This window comes from Coregonus lavaretus (assembly GCF_964263955.1).
Source record: "Coregonus lavaretus genome assembly, chromosome: 32".
In the NCBI taxonomy this organism is placed as follows: Eukaryota; Metazoa; Chordata; class Actinopteri; order Salmoniformes; family Salmonidae; genus Coregonus; species Coregonus lavaretus.
In genome coordinates, this window is record NC_140019.1 from 18122102 (window position 1) to 18132952 (window position 10851).

A 10851-nucleotide genomic window follows, 5' to 3' on the forward strand; every position below is an offset into this window, starting at 1 on the left:
TAACATTGAAAGTCTGGCGTTGTTTTAAAGTTACAAATTCAATGTATTTTGTGGAAGGTTTGTCTATGTTGAAATTTAGTTACCATGATGACATAATAATGTGGTAGAAATTTCTCCCTCAAAACAACAGTTTACATTGAAGACCTTTTTTAAATCCTGTGTATTTTTCACGTAGGTTCTGTGTCACAATACACTGACAAATTACATTGAAACAACGTTGATTCAACCAATTTGTGTCCAGTGGGTGGACACTAAAAGCAGATTTTCTTGCTACTCTAAATCCTATATGGTTCTGTCACAGAGCCAAGGCCCAACTCAGTGAAGCCCACAAGCTTCCCAAAGAGAAACAACCATTATACATCTGTGTATAAAGAATATATTCATCTAAAGGCCGGTGTATTTTCTTTGTGGCATACCATGATTTAAAAATTCTCCATGTTACGCTTAAATTTAGATTTATAAAAGGGTGTTTTCTTTCCAGGTATTTTTATTGTCAATTAACCTTTATGGATTGGAGTCAATGGGTAGCGGTTGACGTTAGCCACCCCCTGAGTAGCAGACATGGATGAGACTTTCTGTCAGTAAAAAGGGGAAGAATCCACTGGATGCTGAACAGAAAGATGTGGTGAGCTTTGGACTCCATATTATTCAAAGGTCCCACCATGGTGGCTTCAAACCTTCAGCTTATAAACAGTGCTGCTAGTGAGGCTCAACACTAGCAAATCTATTAGAACAATATTCTCCACGTCTTTCCACGAGAAGACTGGTGTAACAAATTGAAGGTGTTTAAAGTTAACGACCACAAGAGGGTATGTCTCGGCTGCATACAGTGGGGAAAAAAAGTATTTAGTCAGCCACCAATTTTGCAAGTTCTCCCACATAAAAAGATGAGAGAGGCCTGTAATTTTCATCATAGGTACACGTCAACTATGACAGACAAATTGAGAAAAGAAAATCCAGAAAATCACATTGTAGGATTTTTTATGAATTTATTTGCAAATTATGGTGGAAAATAAGTATTTGGTCACCTACAAACAAGCAAGATTTCTGGATCTCACAGACCTGTAACTTATTCTTTAAGAGGCTCCTCTGTCCTCCACTCGTTACCTGTATTAATGGCACCTGTTTGAACTTGTTATCAGTATAAAAGACACCTGTCCACAACCTCAAACAGTCACACTCCAAACTCCACTATGGCCAAGACCAAAGAGCTGTCAAAGGACACCAGAAACAAAATTGTAGACCTGCACCAGGCTGGGAAGACTACATCTGCAATAGGTAAGCAGCTTGGTTTGAAGAAATCAACTGTGGGAGCAATTATTAGGAAATGGAAGACATACAAGACCACTGATAATCTCCCTCGATCTGGGGCTCCACGCAAGATCTCACCCCGTGGGGTCAAAATGATCACAAGAACAGTGAGCAAAAATCCCAGAACCACACAGGGGGACCTAGTGAATGACTTGCAGAGAGCTGGGACCAAAGTAACAAAGCCTACCATCAGTAACACACTACGCCGCCAGGGACTCAAATCATGCAGTGCCAGACGTGTCCCCCTGCTTAAGCCAGTACATGTCCAGGCCCGTCTGAAGTTTGCTAGAGTGCATTTGGATGATCCAGAAGAGGATTGGGAGAATGTCATATGGTCAGATGAAACCAAAATAGAACTTTTTGGTAAAAACTCAACTCGTCGTGTTTGGAGGACAAAGAATGGAGTTGCATCCAAAGAACACCATACCTACTGTGAAGCATGGGGGTGGAAACATCATGCTTTGGGGCTGTTTTTCTGCAAAGGGACCAGGACGACTGATCCGTGTAAAGGAAAGAATGAATGGGGCCATGTATCGTGAGATTTTGAGTGAAAACCTCCTTCCATCAGCAAGGGCATTGAAGATGAAACGTGGCTGGGTCTTTCAGCATGACAATGATCCCAAACACACCGCCCGGGCAACGAAGGAGTGGCTTCGTAGGAAGCATTTCAAGGTCCTGGAGTGGCCTAGCCAGTCTCCAGATCTCAACCCCATAGAAAATCTTTGGAGGGAGTTGAAAGTCTGTGTTGCCCAGCGACAGCCCCAAAACATCACTGCTCTAGAGGAGATCTGCATGGAGGAATGGGCCAAAATACCAGCAACAGTGTGTGAAAACCTTGTGAAGACTTACAGAAAACGTTTGACCTGTGTCATTGCTAACAAAGGGTATATAACAAAGTATTGAGAAACTTTTGTTATTGACCAAATACTTATTTTCCACCATAATTTGCAAATAAATTCATTAAAAATCCTACAATGTGATTTTCTGGATTTTTTTTTCTCATTTTGTCTGTTATAGTTGACGTGTACCTATGATGAAAATTACAGGCCCCTCTCATCTTTTTAAGTGGGAGAACTTGCACAATATGTGGCTGACTAAATACTTTTTTCCCCACTGTAGCTATTGTATGTCAATCTGTGGTTGTTGACCTAACCTGTTATGGCTGTTTGTATAGTGTTAGCTAAATTGTTGAATTGTTTGTAAATATATTATGTGGTTGACATGGATAAAAATAATACATTTCTAATAGAATGCAATACAGGACATTGCATAGAAAGGTTTGATCATATGAAGTCACACCGTTCCAATCCAAATCTGAGCACAGTATCTATTTGGAGAAAACATTAACTCCTTAAAGTTTGTTGCCACGGTACACATCAAAAAGTATTTTGCAGTTTCCAAAGAAACAAGTGTCTTCCAAAAAAACAGTCACACTCCCAAAATTTTATTATTGACTATGGAGCAATCACTGGCGGTTTGAATGAGGGCCAGAATGTAACATATTGAGAGCTGGTGAAGGATGGAGGACATGCTTTGATGTTACATGTATTGGAATGGACTGAGGTGGCTGAGTTCCCACTGTAAGCCGTGACCTCTGTGAAGGTCCCTGGTTCAGGCGGATCCAGAGATCTCACAGCGCTCCACTTTCTGTCTGTCTGTCCTCCCAGCGTCTGTCTGTACTCCATGTGGGAGGTAGTGGACCCCTCACTCACAAGAACCCAATCTCACCCATCAGCTGTCAAGTGTCCTGCTGGGAATGTGGTTTGACATGACAGGAAAATCAATTCTCTATCAAATATACACACACTCTCTCTGACAATTCACAATGCCCCATCATAATTACATACACACTTGGCCGGTGAAACATCTCTGGACAATCTGGAGTGTGCAATCGAAATCCTTTCTCAGTGACCTAATCAAAAATCCTGGTAATAAAAGTCTCCCTGAACAACGAGTGTGGAAACAATGAAATGATCACACAGAAGGCTGTAATGAGAAAAACAGCGTTATAATAACACCAAGCAGGGGTTGAAACTGCTTAATGGAACAGAGACGAAAACGGAAAAATAACGGATATTTTTGAGGAACCGAATCAGAACAGGAAACTAAAGTGATCTATACTGTTCCGGAACAGAACCGTTATTATAAAAGCATGGGAACTGGTTAATAATGTTATTTTACGTTCTGGGCATTTTTTCCAGTCGCACAAAAAATGCAACAAAGCGCCTATGCAAAGCACTCTGTCACTCATAAACCTATTCCAGTGTCTGCCTGTGAGAAGAACATCTTTGCCTGTGTGTGTGTGTGCGTAGGGAACCTGCCCCTCCCCCTCCGAAGCTAGGGCTACTATATAGCCTCCTGACATTACAAGCGTGATTTAGAAATTAGGGAGAGATTTTTATTAGAGAAGAATGGATTAACTTTTTCAATGCTAGTTATGGATACTATAGTTATCACGTTTCACATTTGATTTATTAACTACAAAAAGGTAAGACATGTTTTTAATTCTGGTGCCGCTATGCACACACAAGCTTGTGAGCTAGTTAGCTAGCTAACGCTTGTCCAACGTAAGACAACTCTCGGAAGTTCAAAATTCCTCCATAGAAGCCGCTCCTCCGTAGATATAATTCTGTGGGCCTAATTCAGATAATGCATGTAATAACAAGATGCCCAGCGCTTCAAGCCAAGCCGACCTCCACCCTCTCTCGCTCTCTCCCCACCCGCAAAATGTTTGTTGCATCTCGCGCCAAAACTTGTCTGTCCATCATGCATGTATACAACTATAGCACATACACTATCTGTTTCCTAGGCTAAAACAATTATAGCTTGCCCACTCCATAGCAAGCTGCTCTATCCGCACTGATTGGTGAAGGAATTTAATGTCGAGCTAATGTAGAAAATATATATATTTCAGTGGTTTAAAAAAGAACAGAAAGGAACGATGTAAACCGGCACTTTCTTTGGTTTGAACCGGTTCAGAACTTTATTTTGCAGGTCGGAACAGTGGAATGGAACGTAGTGGAAAAAATATAATGGTTCCGTTCAAAATGAAATGATTGGAAAATTATTTTGGTTCCAACCCGACACCAATTGAGTTCTGCTGTAAACCTGTAGTGAGTAATCGGCATCACAGCAAACACGCCTCCTGTGTTTTTGGGCAGAAAGCATCAACCCGGGTGGCAGATAAAGTGAGAGGTGTGTGTAAGAATCAGTTTTTTTGCAGAAATGCCTTCTGGAACGTGAACTTTCATGTGCCTTAATAACAAACTTGTATGCCATCTGTAAATAGGAATACAATTGTTAAATTACGAGCCTAGTTGGTTTAGCCACGGAATAATACATGAACCTTCCCGCTAGCCATGATTGGCTGAGATAATGGGTGGGCTGGCAAGCGTCAATACAGGACTAAGATTGAATCCTACTACACCGGCTCTGATGCTCGTCGGATGTGGCAGGGCTTGCAAACTAGTACGGACTACAAAGGGAAACCCAGCCGCGAGCTGCCCAGTGACGCGAGCCTACCAGACGGGCTAAATGCCTTTTCTGTTCGCTTCGAGGCAAGCAACACTGAAGCATGCATGAGAGTACCAGCTGTTCTGGACGACTGTGTGATCACACTCTCCGTAGCCGATGTGAGCAAGATCTTTTAACAGGTCAACATTCACAAGGCCACGGGGCCAGAAGAATTACCAGGACGTGTACTCAGAGCATGCGCGGACCAACTGGCAAGTGTCTTCACTGACATTTTCAACCTCTCCCTGACTGTGTCTGTAATACCTACATGTTTCAAGCAGACCACCAGTCCCTGTGCCCAAGAAAGCGAACGTAACCTGCCTAAATGACTACCGCCCCGTAGCACTCACGTCGGTAGCCATGAAGTGCTTTGAAAGGCAGGTCATGGCTCACATCCACACCATCATCCCGGAAACCCTAGGCCCACTTCAATTCGTATACCGCCCCAACAGTTCCACAGATGACGCAATCTCAATCGCACTCCACACTGCCCTTTCCCACCTCTCCCTCAATGTAAGCAAGACAAAGGAGATGATCGTAGGACTACAGGAAAAGGAGGGCCAAACACGCCCCCATTCACATCGACAGGGCTGTAGTGGAGCGGGTTGAGAGTTTCAAGTTCCTTGGTGTCCACATCACCAACAAACTATCATGGTCCAAACACACCAAGAAAGTCATGAAGAGGGCACGACAACGCCTTTTCTCCCTCAGGAGACTGAAAAGATTTGGCATGGTTCCCCAGATCCTCAAAATGTTCTACAGCTGCACCATCGAGAGCATCCTGACCGGTTGCATCACCACCTGGTATGGCAACTGCTCGACATCCGACTGTAAGGCGCTACAGAGGGTAGAGCATACGGCCCATTACATCACTGGTCGCCAAGCTTCCTGCCATCCAGGACCTATATACTAGGCGGTGTCAGAGGAAGGCCCAAAATATTGTCAAAGACTCCAGTCACCTAAGTCATAGACTGTTCTCTCTGCTACCGCACGGCAAGCAGTACCGGAGCGCCAAGTCTAGGTCCAAAAGGCTCCTTAACAGCTTCTACCCCCAAGCCATAAGACTGCTGAATAATTAATCAAATGGCCACACGAACTATTTACATTGACCCCCTCCCCCCTTTAACACTGCTGCCACTCGCTGTTTATCATCTATGCATAGTCGCTTTACCCCTACCTACATGTACAAATTCCTTCGACTAACCTGTACCCCAGCACATTGACTCGGTACCCCCTGTATATAGCCTCGTTATTGATAATTGTTACATTTACATTTTAGTCATTTAGCAGACGCTCTTATCCAGAGCGACTTACAGTTAGTGAGTGCATACCATTTTTTAAAACTTTTTTTTCATACTGGCCCCCTGTGGGAATCGAACCCACAACCCTGACGTTGCAAACGCCATGCTCTACCAACTGAGCTACACAGGACTACTGTGTTACTTTTTATTTTATTTTTTACTTTAGTTTATTTAGTAAATATTTTCTTAACTCTATTTCTTGAACTGCATTGTTGGCTTGTTAGTAAGCATTTCACGGTAAGGTCTACACCTGTTGTATTCGGTGCATGTGACAAATACGATTTGATTTGATTTGACATGCCGAGAGATGAGTTCAGATTGGTCTGGCATGTAGCATGCTTCTGTCTATAACATGAGCTGGTCAGTATGTGTAGGTAATCCTTTCTAAGGCAGCTTTTTTGAAAGATATCACGTAGTAGAACTGCAAAAGTGTTGCTCTCCACTTTCTGGAGGACCGAGTTTTGAAATCAGTGGAATTAGAGTATGATAGCTAAGGAGATGGAGAATATTCTGCCGTTTGATTGCAAATATGCAGAGGGAGTCGAAAAGAGAACACACAGAAGGTTGTTGTATAAAACACCTGTCTCCGGATTACATCTTCAAACTAAGGGCAACCATGACATCCGTGACAGAGAGGGAGAAGCGTCAATCCATGTATACGGGTAAGATAGTCTAGCTAGCTACATTTTCAGATATTATACGTTTCTAATTTTGTCAGTAAGTCTTTTTCATTTCAAGTTAAAGCGTACTGTTAGCTAGCTAGCTAATGTTAGCTGGCTGGCTCGCTAGCTAACATTACGTGTATGATCTGTGTAGTAATATTATTCATATCTTAGAGCCATTTGCATTGCTAGTTATAGCCTAATGTTAGCTAGCTAGCTAACATTGAACCTGGCTGGTTAGCTACCTGCAGATTCATGCATGGTAGTAACGTTATGAGTTGGGATTAGGGTTAATTGTTTAGCTAGTTAGCTAGCTACATGTCTAAACAAAAGACTCCACTATGCAAGTAACCATTTCACTACACCGTCTGTATCCTATGCATGTGACAAATAAACTTTTTTGATATAGTGTGTGTTTACCAGAGACGGTAATGTGAAAAACATTACCTGCACCAAAGTCTAATTAGTATATAACGTTAGGCCAACGAGAGAGTGTCCAAGTTCTAAACTTCTCTGGTAGAATGCCCTGCTTTTATTTTGTCACACTCAAGCTATTTTCTGTAATTGGCTCGCCATTAACTTGTCAATAATGATCTTGTTGTGAGTTTATTTTCCTGTAATAATGAAGACAAATAAGCTAAAGTGAAGATGTTGTCAGCTATATGATATGGTCATTATTTGAACTGGCTAGCCAGCTAAATTTACATTAGCTAGCTAGCTAGCTAACAAGCTAGAAACTAACCAAAACATTGTTTAGAAAGTTGCTTTTAGTTGCCTGGAGGGTGGAAAATGCATGTGGCGGTCCATGTCAAAGGTTTCTGTTACTATTTTTCCAAAAACCTACTGAGGGAGTATTGTTTGTCTTTGTTCACAACCTACGGCACGATATATTCATATTGTATAAAATAGAGGTTGGAAGAGCTGGAACGACCCAATGAATATATCGTGCCGTAGGTTCCGAACATAGAAAGACAAACAATACTCCAGCAGTAGGTTTGAGGAAAAATAGAAACAGAAACCTTTGACATGGACCAACTTTGAGGCAAATGGCTTTATTTGTACACTGGAGCTGATTGATGCAGGAAACCAAAGTTTGGTTGTAGGGTTCTTGGCACACAGGCACTTTGGGAAGACGACTAAATGGAGGACAGTCCACAGCAGTGTAGCAGTCTTAATGTGAGAGCTAACACCATTGGCTGTGCTACTGCTGGCTTAGCCATGGCGGTTGAATGGGAAAGAACAACATGGCCTTAATAATGTGCAAACATTTTCCCCACACAACCTGTGTTTCTCTGACATAAACCTGCACTCACCCTTATAGTCCTAAACCAGTTATGGCAGCGGAATCTGAATTCGGACCAACAGCCGCTGTTTTCTTACCAGGAAACATTTTCTCGAGCTTCTAAAGCAATAAACAACAGCTGAATATTAACCAGAAGTGTCAAGAATATGGAAACAATTATTGCAGAAAAAGGAGGAACGTACCGGTAACATACTGTATGTCTGTACTCTCAATGCAATATTGGGCTTTAAGTTTGAACAATACAAGTATCTAATCCTATATAACACAATGCCCACAGCCAGTAGGCTCGGCCCAGTCCATGCACTTCAAACAAGCAAGGCCTTGTTTCTCCTAATAAGGTAAGATTAGGGGTTGGATCAGAACTGGCCCTCTGTTAGACACATCTGTGCTACAGAATCTCCAAGATAGATTGATGTCACACCTTGAAGGCTTTGTCAAACAGTGTACAGCATATTAGAATCAGGTCTCTTCGAGTTCAGACTCAGACACTTGGTCATTGAGGAACGGACTTCGGACACATTAAGAGAAGGAAAAAGTGAATGGTCTCTCCTGTTTCATACACGTGTCTCTGCTCTGGACTATGAAACATTGAATTCACTGTCCAAGAACTTGGTCTAAATGAGGCAAAACATTCATAAAAATTGTAATGCTGCCCATTAGTTGAATTGGTACAATTCTGGTTTTCTGAGGTTTATTAATGAGAGCCTATGTGGACCCCTTTATTCTGAATTACCCAAAATCAACTGGACTATTTTTACCCTCTCTTGAGGAGTGAGGACCTCCAGAAAAACACAATTGAGCAATGTTTCTGGTGAGGAAATTAGTTGCCAGCCATGTTTTTTCAGGATTGCTCTTCTGCATTTATTTAGTTTGACTAAACCCTGTGGTTGTGAACCAAGGTTCTGTAATCTCTCCATTTCTAAGGGAGCTTCCTCCCAAAATACACAGCATGGAGGGTCTTCCTGTGTTTCCCCTCACCAGACTGAGACTAACTTAAACAGAGAGGGACCAAGTCACCTCACTGTTGACCTGATTTCAGACGCAGACATTTCTCAAATTTCACAGGGACAGGTTGAACGATTGTGTGGCTTTAGTATGTTGCCTCATCCTTCTCATTGCCCGGTTTCGCGTTTGTGTATTCTAAGCCACTGCAGAGACGTAGACCTGGAGGGTATTTAGGGTTCGCCAGACGAAAGACAAAATGAGTTAACCCTCTAATAGAGAAATAGTACTAAAAACAACAAACAGGCCTAAATACACAGGAGGAAGACAAAATAAGCAAGACATGTCAGACACCCGTCAGCTGACAGAAGGGGTTGGATTGACCTAGTTAATCTGCAAGGAAATGTATTGGCTAAGAAAAACAGCTCCTAATGGCTAAAAAAACGTAACTTGTGAAATTGGCTCTCCATAGCTCTCATTATTAAACCAAATTTGGATAATCAAATCAATATGTTTATAATAATTGCTGTGAAATGGACACCCTCTATCATAGCGTTGACCTGGAGGTAGGTGTCACATGCTTATCTTTTATAAACAGGACGCTCACAAAGGGGTCTATCTTCAAGGATTACCAGCTTTCATCAAATTCAATTACCAGGCGTTTATCAGTACTTCCAAACAGAAAAAAAAGTATAATCAAAACCTCTCATTTTGGATGACACGTGTGAGTCATAAGAACTGGAAGAATAAGGAAGAATAGGCGCTCTCTCATACAACATGTAATTTTGTAGGTAGGCCATTCAGAGAACAAAAAGTTGGCAGAGGATTTGGGCCTTGGAAAACCGATTCTGATATGCCTCCCATAGTAGTAGGATGTGGATTTGTGTAATGGGTGGTTTGGGAGTCTGTATGGTGGAGGCCACCTAACATAAAATAAACATTAGCGCAATAAAAAGGCAAAAGTCTTCTGTTTTCTTGTTAGAAGCTGTTTTGGTGGTTGCATAAGAAACACATTGTCTTGTTCCATTTCCAAAACAGGTTTTGACCACCAACAACCCTCAGTACCCCTGGCACCTATTATTAAGCATAAGCTCTCCTTTAAAAAAAACTGTTGTGTGTGCACATTTTCACATTAGCTGAAAGCAAGCTATTTCCCCTATATTGTTGTGCCGTCTCTATGTCAACAGACAACAGTGACCTTTGAACCCGGGCAGGAAAAGGGCCATGGCTGAGTTATAGCTTTGCAACTTCAGTAGGTCCAGTTCAGCACAGCCTTCGAAAACAAATAACTCAAGACCCATGTTCTTTCAACCGGACTGCTCCCCAGACCTCCAACGTTAACCTCACTCTTACTTTGGTATATAGTTTAACATTTGTCGTTTTTATATAGCCTTTTGCTCTCAAGGTTACGAGGGGTCATGTCACTCTGTTATTAATTACAGTCTAATACATATTTACTTTCCCACTAATGTGTTCATTTGAAATTGTAATGATCCATGGACTCTTGCCTATTATGGATGGGCTTCTATTTGAGACAAAAGCGCTACCTATATGGTACTTCATAGTACACTTCAATACAAAACATTTAGACCAATTAAGTTATTATAAGTCCTCAATTACGGTGGACTTGAATGACGGTGTGTATTTATTACTAGTCTGTTACAGGATAATTACACTGGTTATTACACTGGTTATTTCACTGGTTATTATACTGGTTATTACACTGGTTATTACACTGGTATAAGGCCTACATTATGTAAAGTGTGTCCCTTTTCCATGTCATAACCCCAGCAAATACAATCCTTATTTACAACATTTA